Genomic DNA, 19,002 nt, shown 5'->3' with positions numbered 1-19,002 from the left:
TAAAAGAAAAGGCCATTCTCTCTCCACCAATTTGAATCCAATCCCACCTGCATATTTTGGTATTCTAAGGATGGGCATAACTATAGTCATATGCAAATGCTATTGGGGCTGGAGGCTGAGGGGGCCAATCAGCTAAAGGACCACCATGTTTTTTTTGTGGGCAAAACTAATGCAGAATTGTATCGGTTACCCAAGATCTCACAACTTATGACACATAATGTATATCTCACATACTGATATGAGCAAATTACTGTGATTACCTTTACTGATAATTGCAGTCACAATAACCCATACAAGCTCCTCTATTCGGAGGTTGGTATTTCACACTTGCACTCTTTCTGTTTACTACTAGTTCTTAGCCCCCCTAGTAAACTGATGCAGAGTCAGTCCATTGAGGAATGCTAACTAATAAGCAAGCTAAAACTAACACATGCAAAGGCAGTCATGCACTTCACAAATGTATTCTGTTATGACTTGGGTAAGAAATACACTTTGTACTGGAGTGAAGATGTGGCTGTCGTACACAGAACAATAGTAAGAGAGGCTAAGCATTCTTCACTGTTCAACCTCTGAGCTACGGATGGGGAAGGAGCCTCTGCCCTGAGCTCAGAAGCTCAATAAGCTCTGGAGCCAGCCAGTGAAGGAAGACACAACCACTTCCTTCAGTCGGTCTATTCTGTTTAGAATGGGATTCACATAGTAAGAGCTCATGCACACGACCATATGTATTTTGCGGTCTGCAAAACACGAATCCACCAAAAATATGGATGATGTCCTTGTGCATTCCGTATTTTGTGGAACAGAACAGCTGGCCCCTAATAGAACAGTCCTATCCTTGTCCGTAAACGGCAAACTAAGCTGCAAAAAACAGTGTCAGGCAGCTTAGAGATCTATCCCATCAGCTATTTATCCCCAGGACTGTGACTGTGACGAGGGGACATCCTCTGCGTCTGGAGGAAAGAAGGTTTGTACACAAACATAGAAGAGGATTCTTTACGGTAAGAGCAGTGAGACTATGGAACTCTCTGCCTGAGGAGGTGGTGATGGTGAGTACAATAAAGGAATTCAAGAGGGGCCTGGATGTATTTCTGGAGCGTAATAATATTACAGGCTATAGCTACTAGAGAGGGGTCGTTGATCCAGGGCGTTAGTCTGATTGCCTGATTGGAGTCGGGAAGGAATTTTTTATTCCCCTAAAGTGGGAAAAATCGGCTTCTACCTCACAGAGTTTTTTTTTTTGCCTTCCTCTGGATCAACTTGCAGGATGACAGGCCGAACTGGATGGACAAATGTATTTTTTCGGCCTTATGTACTATGTTACAATAATAGGACATGTTATATGTTTTTGCGGAACAGAAATACGGACATACGGAAACGGAATGTACAAGGAGTAACTTCTTCTTCTTTTTTTTTTTTTGCGGACCCATTGAAATAAATGGTTTTGCAAAACGGACAAGGAAAGAAAATACAGTTGTGTGCATGATCCCTAACGGTGAGTAGACAGCAAAATTGCTAGAAGGGAGACCACTAGTGGCAGAGATTTCAGAAGCATTTTTAGGGTGGATAACATGAAAATTTGTAATCAAAGTGATTTACAGATTTGTGACATTTGAGAAGAAATAGCTTGAAAAGTTAGTGTCCACTTGAAGATCACTTCTCTGTTATTATCAGACTGCTGGTATCTAGGGAAACAGGGGGAGGGGGTACCACCTTTAACTCACCCTTGGCCCCTTTACCCAACCTTGACCCATAACAAAAGACACCGACAACTGTATCACTTTATTGCTGGGTGGTGATCGGCCACAGTTTCTTTATTAAAGCGGCAAACCTTAATAAACCATAATATCGGAGCGGTATGCCAAAGGCTGGACTCCCAGCGGGCAAATTAAGCCGTAATCATCAGAGCGGTCTGCCAGCCGCTGGACTCCCAGCGGGCAGTTACGCCATCTGCTACTACCATATCTCCGCTGTACTCAAATGCCGCCAGCTGTGACTTCATAAACTCGACCAGAATTCGCAGCTCTCAAAAGCCGTAATCATCGGAGCAATATCCAAAACCGGGTCTCTTAAGAATAGAAAAAACAAAACAGAATAACCAAGTATCCATAACTGATCAGAACCGTGCACCTCGACCCGCCTCCCAAGAATAACCGCAAAGGGAGGGAGGGAGGGCCAATCTGCTTCCACTTGCAAGAGGAAGTGACCAGGACAGAGAGGAGGTATATGTGACCTTCAGGATTTCCTGCACCGCCCCCATCTTGTCTAGGGAGGATCCCCAGTGAATTAACCCTTAATGACCCTAATCTGCAACCTACTTAACCATTACTGAGACGGGGCCAGATTCCTAAATGCCCCTAAGGGGAAAAGGGGGGAGGGGGGAGGACCATCAGTCCCTAAGCACCCTCCCTATACAGTCGGGCGCTTTCCAGGATCATTGTTATTACCTGTCTAGCCACTGGAATATGCTACAGGGCAAACCAAGATAAATTTAAATTCCATGCTGCTGTCTTGCAGATCAAAGACAATTGTATCAGCATACGAACTCTGAATCCCCTCACAGACATTTAATTTTTTCATTGTTGCCTTGCAAGAGCTATAAGAGCTTTTTTTTCAGGACAAATTGGGGTTTAATGGTGCAATTTTGGTGTACACATAACTTATTGATCCACTTTTATTAACTCTTTCTGGGAGGGGTAGGGGAAAAAACAGCAATACTGCTATTGAGTTTTTATGTTTTTATGCAACAAAAATATGTGGAGATTTTATTTTTGCAATTTTTTTTCCATTGAAAAGCATTTTTTTCAGTGGAAAACAGTATTTTTTATACTTGCAATTTTTTTTAAATAAAACTTATTTTTAACTTTTTTAAACTAATAATCCCACAAGGGATTGATAAGCTATCTTTTGATTGCTTCTAAGATACATTACACTATTTATGTGGTGCAATGTATTTTACTGTTAGTGCTATACTGACATCACCAGCAGGCTGCGCCAGAGAGGCGCCACCTGCAGGGACATGCTGGAGGCAGGCCTCGACACCCAAGATTTCATTCATGGGGAGCCAATGAGAGACAGAGGGGGTCTGCTCCCTCTGTAACTGCTTACATGCTGCACGCATTTATTGCCGGTGGTTTGTAAAGGGTTAAATGGCCAGGATTGGGCTGTTAGAGCAGGAGCATGGCTCTCATATCAGAGCCAAGCTCCCACTCTCCGCTGCACAGTAGACCCATGCAGCGCTTAGACTGGGCCACTGTAAAATGGCGGCCCAGCCTAAGGCCCCTTTGTAATGTCATAAAAAGGAGTATTAGTGGTCACTAAGGGGTTAAAAACAAGTTACTTTCTTATTAAAGAGGACCTTTCATGGGTCCAGACATTATGAAATAACTACCAGGATATGTAGGGCAATGATGTAACATTGCTTACTATTTTTTCTGGGCGCCGCTCCATCCGCCCGCTGTGCCGCCCTGCAGTTTTCCTGCTGGTATGCTAATGAATAGCATCAGTACAGGGAGGAGACTGCACTGTTTCTCAATGGGCGTCTCCTTCTCCCTGGCTGTAGCGGCAGTCCAATCACAAAAGAGAGGGTCACAGCCAGGAAGAAGGTGATTTTTTTTTTTTTCCTTGGCTGTAGCGCGGTCCAATCACAGCAGAGAGCATCACAGGAAGAAGGAGACTCCCATTGAGAAACAGGGCAGTCTCCTCCTCCCTGTACCGATGCTATTTATTAGCATACCGGCCGGGAAAACTGCAGGGGGGCGCAGCGGGGGAACGGAGCGGCGCCCAGAATTTTTTTTAAGCAACATTAAATCAGTGCACTATGCCCTAAATATCCTGGTAGTTATTTCATAGTGTCTGGACCCATGAAAGGTCCTCTTTGTTATTGTAGAGGAGGTTACAGGCCTGGATATACACAATTCCAGGCAGCTCACTGGAAAGTTACTGGACACTACTTTAAAAAGACAAAACCAGCTCATAGTGATATCTTCCTGCTTGGCAACATTATAGGACATCACCTGTAATAAAAGCTTGGGGGTTAAACTGGTCTTCACCCTTTCACTGCTAAGTCAGTAAATTTCAAACCACAGCTATAAAAATCCCAAATAAATCAACATTTCCAATGCCAAAGTTAAAAGCCACATCCTTTTGTCAGAATCAAAAACTATTGCGGAGATTTACTAGGGCAACTTATTACAAGACAGCTTTAGGCTACTTTCACACTGGCGTTTTGGATTCCGTTTGTGAGATCCGTTTCAGGGCTCTCACAAGCGGTCCAAAATGGATCAGTTTTGCCCTAATGCATTCTGAATGGATAAGGATCCGTTTAGAATGGATCAGTTTGACTCTGTTCCGCCACCATTCTGCTCTGGAGGCGGACACTAAAACGCTGCTTGCAGCGTTTTGGTGTCCGCCTGACGATGCGGAGGCAAACGGATCCGTCCTGACACACAATGTGACTGACACAATAGAAAACGGATCCAACCCCACATTGACTTTCAATGGTGTTCAAGACGGATCCGTTTTGGCAATGTTAAAGATAATACAAATAGATCCGTTCTGAACGGATGCATGCGGTTGGCAACATTATAGGACATAGTATGCCACTATACAGTGCATATAACGTAACCATATAGTCAGGCCTTTTTTTTTGTGGCAAAATGCCCCGGAACGGCGTTCCGCAACCTATTTTCTCCGACTCGCCCCGCTCCCCTCATGGGCGTCCGACTGCCGCGGCATATGTGAACAAGAGAAATCCTCTCCGTACTCACAAACTGCTCCGCCTGCTTCATTCATAAAGTGGGAGGAGCAGGCGCGTGACGTCAGTGAGTTGCGCTGCCGCACGGCCTGCCGGCTACGGGAGTTTGTGAGTACAGTGGAGAGGATGGCAGAGGATTTCTCTTATTTAATGCCTATTGCCTACAGAAAAATTATTGAAAATGCTGGGGAAAAAAATTGGTACTGTAGCTATAAAATACTGCCAGCCTGCCACCACACATAATAGTCCTTAAAAAGACTTTTGGGTCTTTGAAACGTTTTTCTACTAAATAGATTGCGATCACACTCCCTACACTATCTTTGCCTTCCGAAGTGCAGCTCTCCCTGACTACAATTGAGCCGAATATGCGTCATCGGGTGGCTACTGGCATTACAGGGAGGACAATACTTACCGGAACATTTATTGGCTGCATAGCAGCCGTGAAACGTGCAGGGAGGAGACTCGAGCATGGCGCATGAGCACATGCGGTACTCGGCTGAGTACCGCCATGTGCCGAGCATAGCGATGTTCGAGCCGGACAGCAGTTCGGCTGAGCATGCTCGCTCAACACTAGACATTACTGGAAACACTGGGTATTTTAATTCTGCACTATAGAGGAAGTTTTAATACTAGGGGTATTATAATAAAATACAAACTTCTGCTGGAACAGTATTTTGTATTGCACTGTGGTATTTGGTTCTTCTCTGGCAGTATATTATGCTGCTCTGTGGTATTTAGTTTTGCTGGTGCAGTACATTTTGTGCTGTAGTATTTGGTTCTGCTGGGACAGTATACTGTGCTACACTAGGGTATTTGGTTGTGCTGTAGCAGTATACTGTGCTGCCTGTGGTATTTGGTTCTACTGGGGCAGTATATTGTGCTACATCTTGGTATTTGATTCTGCTGGGACAGTATATTGTGCTACACTTTGGTCTTTGGTTATTACTATTTATCATTCCATGGTGCTGTGTATATATAAAAAGGGGTATACATACATAATGCAGACAATTGCATTAAGCATGACGAGTTACAAACTGGTACAGAAGGAGAGAGGGACCTACCTCTGAGAGCTTGCAATCTACAAGGTATGGAGGAAGGACACAGTAGGTGAGGGTAAAGCTAGTCATGGTGGTATAGCATTAGCAGGATGACTGGTTGTAGACTTGTCTTAAGAGGTGGGTTTTCAGGTTTCTTTTGAAGTATTTCACTGTAGCTGAGAGTCTGATGTATTGGGCTAGACAGCATGGGAGATGCACAGGAGACATCTTGGAGACGATTGTGGGAAGAGGTGATGAGAAAGGAGGTCTTGTGAGGACCGGAGATTACGTGTGGGGATGTATCGGGAAAGTAGCTCAGATATGTATAGAGGGTACAAGTTGTGGACGCCCTTGTATGTAGTTGTTAGTATTTTAAGCTGAATTCACTGGGGCAATGGGAAGCCAGTGAAGGTATTGGCAGAGGGGAGAGGCAGAGGAGTAATGGGGTGAGAGGTGGATTAGTCGGGCAGCAGAGTTGAGGATAGATTGGAGGAGTGCGATAGTGCTAGATGGAATGCCACAGAGGAGGATGCTATAGTAGTCTAGGCAGGAGATGATGAGGGCATGCACAAGCATTTTTGTCGACTCCCGATTGAGGAATGCACGGATGCGGGATATATATTTTTTTAATTGGAGGCGACAGGTGGTGGAAAGTGCTTGAATGTGTGGTTTGAAGGACAGGGCAGAATCCAAGGTTTCTCAAAGGCAGCGGACTTGGTTGACCGGGGATATTGTGCAGCCATTGATAGTTATAGATGGGTCTGTTGGGGGGGTCTGTTGGAAGATGCTAAATATCTGGTCTGTGAGGTATGATGTTTTCCAGTTGAGTGGCAGGTCTGTGATGCCAAGAGATGAGAGAGTATGTAACAAAAGGGAGTGGTTGACAGTATCAAAGGCAGAGGACAGGTCGAGGAGGAGGAGGACACAGTAATGTTTTTCGGTTTTGGCCGTAAGCAGGTCGCTGGTGACTTTGGTAAGGGCAGGTTCGGTTGAGTGGTGGGGTCGGAAGCCAGATTGTAGCCAGTCAAAGAGGGAGCAGGAAGAGAGGTCAGAGGACAGTTCAGAATGGACATGTTGTTCAAGAAGCTTTGAGGCATATGGGAGAAGTGATATGGGGCAATAACTGGACAAAGAAGATGGGTCAAGGGAATGCTTTTTGAGGATGGGTGTAATGGTAGCATGTTTAAAACCAGAAGGGAAGACACCAGTTTTTATTGATATTGCAAAAAGGTTCAAGGAATCCAGCTCCACTTCGTTAAAGGAATATTTATATTGCTTGCGGTAAAATCACATCTAGTTACAGTTACAAAAGGCTTGTCTATGCGTTTCGGGCTACCAGAAACAATTCAAGCCCTTACTCATGAGCCCGAAACGCGTAGACAAGACTTTTGTAAGTGTAACTGGATGTGATTTTCCGGCAAGCAAAATAAATAAATATTCTTTTACCGAAGTGGAGCTGGATTCCTTGAAACTTTTTGCATTGTGTTACCTGGGCCTGACACGGGTCCTCCGTGCTCACAGGTGAAGGTGGGGCAGGTGAGAGCTGCTGAACTTTCCTTTTTACTACAGTTTTTATTGATAGGTTGAAGAGACGAGTTAGGGCTGGGATAAACACAGTCGTGAGATTGGGGATGGGGTGGAATGTGATTGGGTCAAGCACACAGGTGGTGAGATGTGATCTGGAGATTAGGGTGGAAAGTTTTTCTTTTGTAATGTGGAGAAGCAGGTTTTGGGAGAAGAGTACTTAGTAGTTGTGTAGAGGGACTGTGGGGAATGTGCACTGAAGCTTTCTCTGATGTTGACAATCTTTTGTTTAAAGTATGTGGCAAAGTCCTCAGCTGAGATGAAATGTGATGGTGGGGGCACTGGGGGATAGAGAAGAGAGTTAAAAGTGTTGAAAAGATGTTGAGGGTTGTGAGACGAAGATATGAGAAATGAGAAGTAGGCCTGTTTTGCAGCAGCAAAAGGATTTGAAAATCAGCAGGGATTGCTTGTATGTGGTGAAGTGATCCTTAGAATGGATTTCTTTCATCACCGCTCAGCAGCTCTGTTAGCTTGTCTCAGTTTTTTGGTCAGGCTAGTGTGTCAGGGTTGTCTGTTGATTTTCTGGGTTGTTGCGTGTGAGTCCTGAGCTGTACTTATAGTGGTGTTATACAGAGTGGTGGCAGCATCTGCGTCCTGGAGGGAACATATGGTAGAGAGCAGTAGAAGAGAGTCAGAAAGCAAGCGAAAGTCAAGATGCTTAAGATTCCTGCAGGGGTGTGTTAGTGTATGAACTGGGGGAGTAGCGGGAGAGATCAGTGAAGGTGAGTAGGTTGTGATCGGATAGGGGGAGAGGCGTGTTAGGTAGCATAGGAGGGCAAAGATAAGATCCATAGTGTGACCATCTCTGTGGGTGGGAGTGGAGGACCACTGCGGGAGGCCGAAGGAGAAAGAAGAGTGCTAGAAGCAGGGCTCGAGTGCTGTGGGAACATGTGGGAACGGCGTTCCTGCACTTTTTTCATAGCAGGAATGCCGTTCCCTTTCAGGGCCGCCTGTCTTTAACGCCGGGCAAAAGGGCCAGGAAGCGGTGAAGGCTTTGTACTCACCGCTTCCTGGTCCTCGGCTGTCGGCTGTGCAGGGCTGTGCACAGGCATGAGGGCTGAGGCACTCTGTGATGTCATGTTGTGCGCAGCCTTCACAGCACAGCCGACAGCAGGATCATCGCGTAGGAGGAGAGGAGCGGCGGTGTCCAGGAGCAGGAGAGGGTAAGTGTTTATTTTATTTTATGAGGCGGCTGATGGAGAGGAACTGTCTGGAGGGCCTGCGGGCTGATGGAGAGGCACTAGGGGGCCGCTGGTGAGAGGCACTGGGGGCTGATGGAGAGGCACTGGGGGCTGGTGAGACTGGAGGCACTGGGGGCTGATGGAGAGGCACTGGAGGCTGATGGAGAGGCACTGGAGGCTGATGGAGAGGCACTGGGGGCTGATGGAGAGGCACTGGGGGCTGATGGAGAGGCACTGGGGGCTGATGGAGAGGCTCTGGGGTCTGGTGAGAGGCTCTGGGGGCTGATGGAGAGGCACTGGGGGCTGGTGAGACTGGAGGCACTGGGGGCTGATGGAGAGGCACTGGAGGCTGATGGAGAGGCACTGGAGGCTGATGGAGAGGCACTGGGGGCTGATGGAGAGGCACTGGGGGCTGATGGAGAGGCACTGGGGGCTGATGGAGAGGCTCTGGGGTCTGGTGAGAGGCTCTGGGGGCTGATGGAGAGACTACTGGGGGCTGATATATGGCTACTGGGGGCTGCTATAATGCTACTGGGGGCTGCTATAATGCTACTGGGGGCTGCTATGAGGCTACTGGGGGCTTATCTGAGGTCTGATTGGGGGTCATTCATATTGGGGCCTGAGCTGAGGTGTGATCTGAGGTCTTATTAACATTGGGGATCTTATTGGGGCTGTAAGCTGATGAGCTCTGATTAACATTGGGGGTCTGATTGGTCTGACCTGAGGTGTAATGAAAAATATTAGTTTTCTGGAGCAGCTTGGAGAAAAAAGGCCTCAGTCTCCCACACTCCTTCTGCCCGGCCAAGCCTGCCAGCACCCCTGAGGCCAAGCCTGTCAGCACTCCTGAGGCCAAGCCTGCCAGAACTGTCTGAGAACTGTCTGAGTCTTCAGAACTGTAAGTAAGTTTTATATATAAGGGGAGCTTATAATATGAAAGAGACTAATTACTCCTGAACAGACATTTTGCGCGAATTCCAGTTTTTGTTTACGTTTTATGTTGCACAGAATTTTCTGCAAAATATATATATATATTTTTTTTTTTTTGGGGGGGTGGGAGGTCGGGGTGGCAGTGGATCTTGGGCGAGTTCCCACACTTTTTTTCCCAGGACTTGACCTCTGGCTAGAAGCTTAGAGGCGGCTGAGTGGCAAGTGTCAATGGGGATGTTGAAGTAACCCATGCTGATAGTGGGGATGTTTACAGAAAAAAAGTGTAGAGCCAAGTGTTGAAGTGGTTAAGAAAGATAGTGGCTGGGCCAGTGCTCCAGACTAAAAAAAATATCAAGGAGCCATTAAAAATGTAGGAGCCAAATTAAATTTTTAGTCACATATTTAAAATACATATAATTACGGTATACTTAAAAAAAAAAAAAAAAGACATGTCTTACCTTGTGTAGTTGCCCATTTGTCTCAACTTTTGATTCGGTCTTCTAACCCCATCAATCTTGAGGCTCACCGTCCTTCATTACACCCCTCACTGTTCCTCCATTAAAACCCCCATCAACATGGCTACTGTGGTGTTCCAATAAAAAAACAAAAAACTTGGGAAACTTAGGAGCATGAGGTTTGCTAGGCTACAGCCCACCCAGTTAAAGGGGTTGTACACTCATTTCCATGACCTGTCAGACTAGCCAGATTCACGTTGGTAATCCCTAGGTGCTGGGTCCTGGCTCATTCACTTCCAAGCCTCTGCTGCTTATCTTGGGTTTCTCCCTGAAAACGTTTGGCTGCAGTGGCATCAAGACAATCACTGGCCACTGTAGAGATCTGCTCCCCTTGCATCACAAGACCATTTAACATAATGCAAAGGAAGCAGTCATCAGTTATTGGCTGTAACTGCATCAAACAGGACGTTTTCATGAAGGGAATCAAGACAAGCAACGGGTGCTGGGGAGCAAACGAGACGGGACCCAGCACTGGGGATCAGGTAAGTATGATTACCAACAAAGGTCCTGCAAGTCTCACAAATTAGTGTATACAAATCCTTTAAGGAGTTATTTTTTTAAGGGGGTTTCAAACTAGTATTCTTCTATATGTAACACAGAATGGGTTAAATTGAACTATCCCCACTACAAACCTTAAAAGACCAATCACTTAAAGGATGCTAGGATGTGCCCCCATTGTCTTATAAGTGCGGGTCCCACTGCTGGGACCTGCACCTATTTCGACAACGGAGCCCTGAAAGTGAAGGAGGGCGCACTGCGCGTGCGCAGCCGCCCTCCATTCATTTTCTATGGGGCTTGCGAAAATAGCCGAGTGCTTGCTCAGCTATTTCTGTTGAGCCCATAGAAGTTGTGACGAATACCGTACCCCGACTGACAGCGAGATATGGTATGGTCACTGGTTATCAAGGCGTGACGTTACGCCTTCCTGGAGGAGCAGGTAAGGCACGGGTGTCAAACACAAGGCCCGTGGGTCGAATACGGCCCGCCAGACCTCGTCATGTGGCCCGCGTAGCCGCCGGCGGCCGCCAGCCTTCACCTTTTATTCTCGCTTTTTTTTTTGACACAAGAAAGCCGCCTCTTCAGCGCATGCGCGGCAGCCTACAAGCCAGAGAACGTCTGCCCTCTAGCGGCGCCGGCCGTTCTACACAGGAAACCTCCACTTTCAGGGGTGTGGAATTCCTATCGCCCGACGCCCGAGACATGCAGTTCCGGGCACCGGGCAAGTAGTTTGCACAGTTGTTTAGCCCTGTGCGGGCAAGTAGCAGGGACATGTCGGTTGGGCAGTAATAGGAGCGGTCATATGCTAGCCGCGAGCTGACCGCTCCTACATCTATGTCAGCCTGCCCCTGCATCGTGCATATGAGTACCGTACATATCACTTCCTGCAGGCGGCCCCCGCTCCTCCCGGCTCCTGTATCAAAGTCTCCGCCCACCTGCCAGCACAGGAGCGCACAGTAAGTCAGCACACCGTCTCCAGAGACTGAGTAATTGCAGACCAAGATGGGAGAAGAGGAGTGAGAGACCCCACGGCCCCCTGCAGATGAGCGTTCCTCCCGGAGCCTGTCCACATCGCAGCTCCCGGCCTGACCTGCAAGCGCTGACTGGGGTCACGTAGCATTATACTGATTTATGATGCTATGTAACCCTTACAGTTCTGGAATGTGTTGGATAACACTGACAGCATTATGTCAGTGTTATCCAACACATTCCAGAACTGTAAGGGTTACATAGCATCATAAATCAGTATAATGCTAAGGTTGTGCTGTCTGTCTTCTGAGGCTCTGGCCCTGCCTGCAATCTGCACTGCACGTGGCACTTGATAAACTATAATGTCTCCCTGTTGCCCCCATACAGTATAACATCTCCTTGTGGCCCCCATACAGTATAATGTCACCTTGGGGCTGCCCTAGTGCCCCATACAGTATAACGTCACCAAGCAGCTGCCCCCACACAGTATAACGTCACCCTGTGGCCCCTGCCCCCATACAGTATACAACCGTATACATCCTACAGATACAACCGGCCCTTTGAGGGTGACCAAACTGCTGATGCGGCCCCCGATGAATTTGAGTTTGACACCCCTGAGGTAAGGTCAGCTTGATACAGTTTACACAGACACCTCCTGTCCATGTGGGCACAGAGAGGCAACAAGCCTAGAGAGCCTTTTCATTGCCCCAGTGAAACAGCGCGTTCTCAGCCCGGGTATACTGCCACTAGTTTCTTGTTTGATATAAGCCCGGTCCGCTAACGGGATTATATAGGGTAAGAAACCAACCCGCGGTAGTGTATTACTAGGCCGAAACACGAACGTGGGGATTGGTGATCGAGATACAAGACAGCACAAGATTAAATTATATATTTAATTGCCTTAAGGGCTCTCTAGAAATAACACTATACACACAAACAATATATACAGTGGTCTGAGGTTACAAATACAGATGGCGTGGTACAAGCAGAACAAAAGTCAGTTTACCAGGTATAGGAGTCCTTTGGGTTGTGATGAGTTCTTAGCTGTCGTCACATAGGAAGCAGTGATGTCAGCTGGTTGCAGATCTCTCTTAACACATGGCACGCAATGAGCTCCATTCAGAGAAATACATGCCCGCTTGCTGGCACCAGCCTTTCAACCTGTAGCCGGCCCCTCCCGGCCTCTAGGAGGGGTCCATTCCCCTTCTGCTGGGCTGGAAGCACATGAGCCACAAAACCAATTAGGGCTAATGGCTCCAGACCAGAAGGTCGCAAATTGGTGGTTCTGGGACCAATGGATCCGCATGGGTTCCGGCTACCAGTATGGTACTGTTATTTAGTTTCTGTGGGGAGATAGTATATCTCCCCTCCCTGACATCCCACCACCAAACTATGACCACGGGCCTGTTCATCGGGGCCACAGTGACACAAATATGCATCTGGTTTATGTCTGTGATCGACGGGCGATTCATAATTCCTTAATTCCATGATGTCTGATAATGTTCATTGAACTGGGGAATGGCCTAGACCCCCTGCAGAGAGGGTTTTCCTGTTCCATTATCTTCGTTCCTGGCTGGCTGGCTGGAGGTGAGAAATTGTGAACAAAGGTGGCCTGCAAGAGGTTCTCTGCCAGTTGGCTGGGCTTTGAAGCAGGACTTCACTACCTCTGCTATCTGACAGCTGATGGCTGGTGTGGGAACATGGCTGACATAAAATAATAATCCATATTCCTCACAGAAGTCAATGGGAGCGGTGGCCAGTCATGCGCGGTCACTTCTATGGGGAGCCGGCTTGGTGGTGGCCCAACCGGAGTCCTCCAGCCACCACCTTGCGGGGCTCCGTTCTCGATATAGGTGCAAGTCCCAGTGGTGGGACTCGCACCTATAGGACAATGGGGGCATATAAATATAATACTTCAGGAGCTTTGCTCTTTATTCTCAACACCTCTGCTGTCAGTGAATGAAAACCTTTGCTCCCAGAGGGAGGGAAGATTGTCCATATTCTAGTGCTGCTCACTGTGTAAAGGTGGTTAGACATGGACATACAGTCTGTGAATGTCAAGCTTGAAGGTTTCCATTTACTGGCAGCAAAACAGATGTGTGGGAAAGGTAGGATACCTCCTCTGGCAGCTCAACTAGTCTGGGCTTAACCCCTTATAGGCTGCTTTAGTGAAATTATCCCTCTTTTTAACTTCACATGCCTTTGGAGCAGAAAGGAGCAGCTCACCGCTCTCTGCCCATCACCTCACATGTCAGTAAGGAGCCTTGCATTAACATAGTTGTCCTTTTCTAGATCAAGCAGGTGCTCTGTACTGACCTCCCAGCACTGCCGGGATCGAATAGCATTATATTGATTTATGATGCTGTGTAACCCTTACAGTTCTGGAATGTATTGGATAACACTGACAGCATTAGGTCACATTGGCAACCATTTTGGTCGCCATCTAAAGCACTGTGGTACAGGGGGGGGGGGGGGGTAAATGACAGCTACTTGGAGGTTGGAGGGAGAGTAGATGCGTACAGAGTGCACTTCAAATTAAGGGAGAGTAATGGAGGGTGGCAGTGGAGTTAGGCTGTAGGAGCAGTAGAAGAAGACCAACTCCTCCACCATGTTTGCAGCCATGGCGGGGGGAGTGAGTGAAATGAAATCTGCTATAAGAGAGTGCAGCAGGAGAGGCAATGTCAGAGGGTGTCAGCCATGTTTCTGTGATACCCAGAAAGGAAAGTTTGTGAGAGATGAAGAAGTCTTGAATGTAAGAGAGTTTGTCTCAGACAGAGCGAGCATTCCATAATGCTCCTGCAAAAGGGACCAAGGGAGAAGGGGTCAGGGGAATGGTTTTCAGATTTAAGGGGTTGCAGAAATGTATAGAAGGAGATCGGTAGTGGAAGGTAGATGTGATAATGAGGATTTGCTGAGTGGGGCCTGGATTTGGAGATATATCGCCATAAGGAGAAGCAGAGAAAGTGTTAAGAGGTGGGGGAGTAGGAGAGGGCATGAGGTATTTGTGTGTGTTCGGGAAGGAAGTGTTTTATGTTGCCAAACAGGTTTTTGCAAGTGGTCAGATGAGTAGATAAAATGGAGGGAGAGATAAATAGTTCATTGTTGGGAGAAGGGATGTGGGGGTATTTCAGGAGGTGGTATTTGGTTCTGTTGGGGTAATATATTGTGTTGCACTGTGGTATTTGGTTTTTCTGGGGCTGTATATTGTGCTGCACTGTGGCATCTGGTTCTGCTGAGGAAGTATATTGTGCTACTCTTTGGTATTTGGTTCTGCTAGGGCAGTATATTGTGCTGCAGAACCAAATACTAAAGTGTAACACAATATACTGTCCCTCTATGGCATTGCACACCCCACCTATGTATGCTGGCATTGCCTTCTTGTGTTGACCCCACCTACTCATATTGTCCCCACCTTTTGTCAATTAGGGCCCACATACATCATGGGGCCACTTTTCCGGGGCCACTTTAAATTTCAAGTCTGCCCCAGGGTGGAGTGGAATCTGCCAATAAGTATTAAGTATTATTCTTTTCTGCAGGAAAATCTCATGTCTTGTACAGTTTCTTTCTGAATCCGGACAAACCGTTTAATGTGTAACAACTAAAAGTCTTGCTTGGAATAACCAAGAGTCACCATTTTGAATGATAATGTAGTTATTTTATTAAGTCTATTGAAACATGGTGACAGCTGTTACCATGAAATCTGGACTAACAATAGTCACTTACTGCATCGAGGAGGAGGAGGAGGAGGAGGAGGAGAGAAAATATTTGTTTAGAAATATGTTCTGCTTTGACTTTGCCAAACTCAGCTGGGTGTGTACCTGGCCGACATGTTCTACACAGCCTGATTGTATGAGGACACATTTGCTGGTTCTCGCAATAAAATACAATGTATTGTATTACATAGTATTACAAAATTTCTGTTTAAAGTGAGCCTCCAACTTTAGAGACACTTTATAAATCTGCGTAACGCAATTTTTTTTATATAATGTTTTGATAGAGCATGCCACTTTTAGCCATGGAAGCTTTTGATAGTAATGCACAAAGCTATTGCAAATTTTAATAAAATTCCATACAGATCTCCTTCCCTGACTGTGCGCACACAGTTCTATTCACATCATGGCGTATATAAATTAGGTGTGTGCAGCACAATCAAGCAAGGTTTTCCTTCACCTAGACCTGTGGCTGAATACCTCTGAAAAGGAAGAGCGGTCAATAGTTGGCATCCGGCACATGCTCCACCAACACACTTCTAACTACACACATTTCTAGTATGGAGCAGGGGAATCATTGATGCAAAATTCAGAAGCGACAAAAAAATATATGTGGAAGTACAATATGAGAAAGCAACAAAATCCTCACATAAGAAAGGGATACAGCAGTTATAACATTTGTAATGGAAAATATCTCCTTCACCACATTAAAACGTATATGCAATACCAGCAATGCATATTAGTTAGTTAGTATGGAAACTGTATCTAATATTCGCCCAACTAAAGATAAAACAGGCTTCTAATAACCTATATATCTTGTGGAAGATCTGCCTGTAGGGTATACATCTCCTGAGGTAATAGGGTGGAGGTTACTCTGCATGCTTCAGTAAGGAGTCACACAGGGAAACACCCTTCATATCTACCTTTCCTTGCAAATACCAGCAAAACGCACCTCTGAAAATGTAGAGTGGTTAATTATCGCCTCCCTGATCCACCAATACACTTCTAACGACACCGATGTAGTACCTACTAGTATGTATCATGTTCCATGGTAGCACTTTGCCTTTTTACTCATTATTACCATGACACAGAATAGTTATAACTACTGAAAGTAATGCTTTCTACCTACATAACACACATATATATATATATATATACATATGATATACATATAGTCACAATCAGTAAAGTATGTGCAGTATTACAGTTTGTTGTCAGGAAACAGAAAAATGGCGAACGATCCCTGAACATATTACAAACCATCTATGGAACAATTGTGTTCACAGGTAAGGGACAAGTGAACGAGTAGTTCCCAGGAGAAGGATGATGGTTCTTACCATCTCCCATCCACAGCACACTACAGATGATCTCACACATAGAATAAAAATTATTACCTTAGATATACGATGACTCGAACTTCTTCTCTTCAAGTTTTCTCTGTCAGGACCAATATTGTCACCTCTATCTGTCGCAGGAGCACAGCTTCCCAAACCTGTAACCTGAGCCCAGACTCACCTGCAGTGATCCTCCTACCTGCTGGGTCGACCCACCCTGAATTCTCTTACCATGCACCCTGCCCACAATACAGGGGGGTATGTCCTGCTAAGTGAGTCAATAAGTAATTTGGATTCCTGTTAGAAGGTCCCTTGTACGAAGGTTGCACTCTTAAAATAATATGCATAGTCGAGTGCTTAACTGCATGAGTAAATGATATACAAGGAAGAGGAAAAATCAAAGCTTGCAATTACTATATGAAGCGTAGACACAGCTAAATCCGGGATAGTCTATTGTTTTTGGATCGGTAATACTTGATTTTTTTTACTTGTCAAGTTAGCCACGAGGTTTTTAAAATGCTTTATGGCAATTTTTTGAGTAACGGCTCATTTACATGAAGCAATTGTTGTCCGCTTCCAGATGAGCACTGATAATAACTGCCGTGCAAATAACCAAAGCAATCAAATTGTGTTATCATTCACATCAGTCCTTGTCCCTAATGGGGATCACAATTTTACTTCCCACACAGATGCAAACACGATCCAATTCCATGTACTATTAATCCACTGAAATAATTGTCATTTTCCCTATTCATACATAATAAAATTCATAACAGACGAGGATGATAAAATATAACTTTTATTCATATCCTATTAAAAATGTGAGCTAGAGAGAGACAAGGAAGGTATGATTTAGGGTGAATTTACATGACTGTATTTTCGAACCGCGTCCAATCCACATTTTTTGCAGATTTCACACGGGCCCAATCATTTCTACGAGGTGGCAAAAAATTAGAACAGCACACAGTGTGCCACTCCCCAACATTCCTCTGCTGAGGCAGACTGGCCATAGATCCTACCAGGAAATTTGCCGGTCATTCGATGCCAAGGGGCCTCTCAAGCTACCAGATACATGATGTTCCCAGCAGTGACTCAGGTCCTCATGTACCTGGCTGGTGACTGTAAAAGTCTATGAGGTGAGACGCAGATTATTCTCCTGAATTCAGCTGTTCCACCATTCACCCTCATAGGCCACAAACCACTTGGCCTAACCCTTATGAGATAATGTATCAATGGCACTTGTGAGACGCGGGCAGCACTATGATATCATCATAACCAACTGTGCCAGGACACAGGCATCTCCGTTTGCAGGCTAGAATAGGCCTGTCGCCTGCACCGCAGACAATGGCATGGAATGGAAGTGAGATGTTTTTTTTATTTCCTAGTCTCTAATAGGCTACTTTGGAGGAACATATTACTGGGGGCACTATAGGGGACAATATTATAACTACTGGGGACACTATAGGAAGCATTATTATTACTGGATGCACTATATGGAGCAATATTATTACTACTGGGGACACCATAGGGGGCACTATTTCTGGAGGCACTATGGGGTGCATAATTATTATTATTACTATAATTATTACTAGGGCACTATAAGGGGCATCACTTGGGGCACAATAATATACATTATTATTACTGTGAGAACTAAAAGAGGCAGTATTATTACTGGGGGCACAATAAAGTACATTATTATTATTACTTTGGGCACTAGGTGGCATTATTACTACTGGGCTCCTATGTGGAATTTATTATCAGTGGTGACGGTGAATAATGGGGGCTTTATGACTACTGGAGCCACTCTGGGGGATCACATGGCTCCCGCAACGACAACTATTGAAGATACTGCATGGCACATTACTTTTGTACATACTAGTTTTTAGCAGGATGAATATCTGTATGGCACTACTTTTTCTGCCAATCTGTTAAGAAAAAAAGACATGGATTGCAGAATCACTATTTTTTCTGCAATATAGTATTTGGGGAGAACAGGGAGCACGATATTGGAGGTAGCAGCAAAATGATACTGTTGGGGCACCAGGAAGGGGGGAGGGGACTGTGTTGAGAAAGTGGGGAGGATGACGGGGAAACTAAGAGGAAACTGTCTTTGTGGCAGACTCTGCAGAAACAAGATGTAGTTGGGATAAATTGTCATGGTGGTCTAGGTTGTATGAAGCAGATTAGGAAATGGAACATAAAAAATCAGAGATGTCAGGGGATGAAATAGGTATGTAGTGCTGTATACTTTTGTATGTTTAGTAGTACTGAAAGACCAGGCAGCATGCTGAAGGTAGGGCTCACTTGGTGCTGTGGCCCCTCAACTAATCTCCCCAGTTCTCTGTTCTGTATCTTAATTAGAGACAGCTGGAAGAAAAAGAGGACAAACTGTGGAAGCTCACTGTCCACAACAGAGGAGCAGCTCCTGGGAGGTATTTTGTGCTTTTATTTAGCGTTGCTGGGGCGGTATTTTGTGCTGCACTTTGGCATTTGG

General features: G+C 45.8%; 1 protein-coding gene across 1 annotated transcript in view; it reads right to left on the bottom strand.

Annotated features, from left to right (window-relative positions):
- Positions 1-16,714, bottom strand: part of VILL (villin like) — an 88,945-nt gene extending 72,231 nt beyond the window's left edge. The window contains exon 1 of the mRNA XM_044293585.1: positions 16,569-16,714. The gene's annotated coding sequence lies outside the window, so the exon portion shown is untranslated. The remainder of the gene's footprint in view (positions 1-16,568) is intronic.
- Between the last annotated feature and the right edge of the window lie 2,288 nt (positions 16,715-19,002).

Source organism: Bufo gargarizans, chromosome 5 (assembly GCF_014858855.1).
Source record: "Bufo gargarizans isolate SCDJY-AF-19 chromosome 5, ASM1485885v1, whole genome shotgun sequence".
NCBI classification, from domain to species: Eukaryota; Metazoa; Chordata; class Amphibia; order Anura; family Bufonidae; genus Bufo; species Bufo gargarizans.
Note: the sequence above shows the minus strand (reverse complement) of the source record. Positions and strands in the feature narration are given on the sequence as shown.